At 42.7% G+C, this 2471-nt stretch overlaps 1 long non-coding RNA gene across 1 annotated transcript; it reads right to left on the bottom strand.

Annotated features, from left to right (window-relative positions):
* Positions 1-307: 307 nt before the first annotated feature.
* Positions 308-2030, bottom strand: LOC123117728 (uncharacterized). The gene is made up of 3 exons (XR_006457487.1): positions 1899-2030; positions 1002-1103; positions 308-364 (listed from the first exon to the last, which is right to left on the bottom strand). It is a non-coding gene; the product is annotated as an uncharacterized lncRNA (long non-coding RNA).
* Positions 2031-2471: the final 441 nt, after the last annotated feature.

The raw sequence follows: 2471 nt of genomic DNA, 5'->3' as shown, positions 1-2471 counted from the left end.
TATCACACAATTGTCGTATCTACCATCACACAATTTCTCATTGTAGCTAGCGGCAACTCATGTATAATTCCTATCACATAGTGTTGTGTGCCTAGTCAATGTGTGAAGCCTGCCCGGCCTGATCACATGGCCTGCAGCTGCGACGAAACACTCTCGGAAGCCTCGCGAGCCACACCTGACCGACGGCGGCCGCCGCCTTGAGTTGCGACGTTGCCACGTCCCTCGCCCTGACCCTCTGCTCCAGCAGGCCTCGATCGATGTCGTCCTCGTGCCTCACCACCAGCGGACGAAGGAATCCATCTGCAGGCACGACACCATCTAGTCCACGAACCTCTCGACGACCGTCAGCGTTGCCACCACAAGCCTGCAGCATTACCAACAGAGATTCGGAAACTTCAGATTCTTCAGAAGAATGACACAGAAAAACAATGCAGTACATGTCGATGCCAATGTGCTACAATTTTTTTCCAAGATTCTTATTTAAGCCATAATGCACAACTGAACTACACACTAAAGCAGCACATAGCTACTTCCATGACAAAAGATAACCCAAAAGATTAGAAGCAATTCTATTGTGTTGGAAGCCCTAAAAAGAAACAGCACCTACGAAGCACATAAGGAGTTAGAGGCATAATTCTTTCAGTAATTTTCTATCTATCCATTTTTCTAAGTAGTCACTTCAATACCTTGATATCTTTCACGTTTTCAAAGATAACAAAGTCCATGAATCTACTGTTGGTAGAGCATAGTGACTATACAAACTGAAGTCTGAACATATATACCTGCCAGTTCACAGACTTGACAAATGAATTCTGAAGTTAATGGGCTTTTCCTCTTTCCTGAAGAAATCATTTGGTCTGCTCTTTGTTGGTACTGCCTAGAAGAATTCGCAATACATTAAATCATTCATCATGTAGTATTTTCAAGTCGAAGGAGAAATTCTGAATACAACCTTTGATAGCAAGAGAACTAGCTAAAGTAGAAACCAAAGGACGACATACCTTCCCTCAAACAGGTTATGTTAGATGATCCGCTTGTGTGGTTCTTGTTGAGAGCAGTGAGTAGTTGTCTTCTTCTTGTTGAAACCAGAAAAAGTATTGAACCTGCAGCAAGGTTGCACGAAATGGTTTAAAACATTCAAATGAAGCCTCACTTCACTTGCAGTTAAAAGAAATATGAATCTAAGCTGGCCAGGAAAAGCACATAGATCCTTGGTTCTATAGGTACCATCTTCCTTCTGTTCACACAGAAGAAAAGCCTACTGGTCAGCCTAATCATGACCACCTTCAGATATTTATAAATGCGCACGCGATCACTACAAATATATTTAAATTATTGGCAACAGATAAAAGTACCCAGTTCTGATTCATACTACTAGCCAACAAACTAAACGGTGCTTCAGATTTTTAACTATGTGAGTATGTTGCGGACCCCTTGCTCATCGTATGATTTAAATAGAACCTTAGCTGACCCTGGAGTCATAATGTAGTTGCTTCAGTCACCACATCCATGTGGCCTTAGCAGGCCCTATGTCCTGCAGCCATGTAACACTTGATTCCCAGTACACTCGCAAAAAAAAACACTTGATTCCCAGTGGATGCTTCTATCAACTCATCAATGTGATGATATGAGGGCCTTAGAAAGGAACTAATTCTATACATATTACCACATTTGCTAATAAATAGATATAAAGTTATATTTAAAGAGATTCAGTCTTTCCTTTGGAGTATTTAAGAAAATCCCTTGTAATTCTTATAAGGAAGTCCATAGCAATCAAACGGGGAGGTGCTGACTTGCAATTTAAAAATATATACACCATGGCTACTTCAGATGTTCAGTTATATATGGAAAAGCATGATGCGTGTTCAAATGAAATGGTTACTGAAAAATGATCTTACCTTGTTCCAGCAGAACATGTAGTGATCCATAAACATAGTAAATGTTTTCTGAAATCACTGGATCATGCCTCGTGGTTCCACAGGATGGTGATGCGAACGCACGATTTTTTTGAGAATTAAGTAGCAAGCCTGCAATGCACAAAATAAATCAAATGGTTAGCAAACCTTCTTTTTGTTGTGAAGCTACTTTTGTCATTTTTTTATGTACTAAAATCTTGTGATCAGTCATCACTCAAGGAAGCTTTTCAATTGGGCATGATGCACCCCGCCGATTGGTACACCTGCAGCGCTTCCTGCTTGGGCATGATGCACCCCGCCGACAGGAAGTGCTTACCCAAGCTATGAGCTGTGGAGTTGGAGGTCGTTGGCCCAGCACCGCATCAGAGAAGACAACAGCGAGCTCGACCATGTGCGGTCCATGGTGGTCGTCCTCGTCCATGGAGGACGGTGGCTACTGCACCCAATTGAAGATATAAGTGAGGGGGTGGGGAGAGAAGGAATAAGGGCAGAGGAGAGGGCATGAATCGAGGGAAGAGGAGAGCTCACCGCGCTGTACTTGGAGGTATCCGAAAC

The sequence above is a fragment of the Triticum aestivum genome, chromosome 5B, assembly GCF_018294505.1.
Source record: "Triticum aestivum cultivar Chinese Spring chromosome 5B, IWGSC CS RefSeq v2.1, whole genome shotgun sequence".
Taxonomy (NCBI): domain Eukaryota; kingdom Viridiplantae; phylum Streptophyta; class Magnoliopsida; order Poales; family Poaceae; genus Triticum; species Triticum aestivum.
This window is presented reverse-complemented; position numbering and strand designations above follow the sequence as displayed.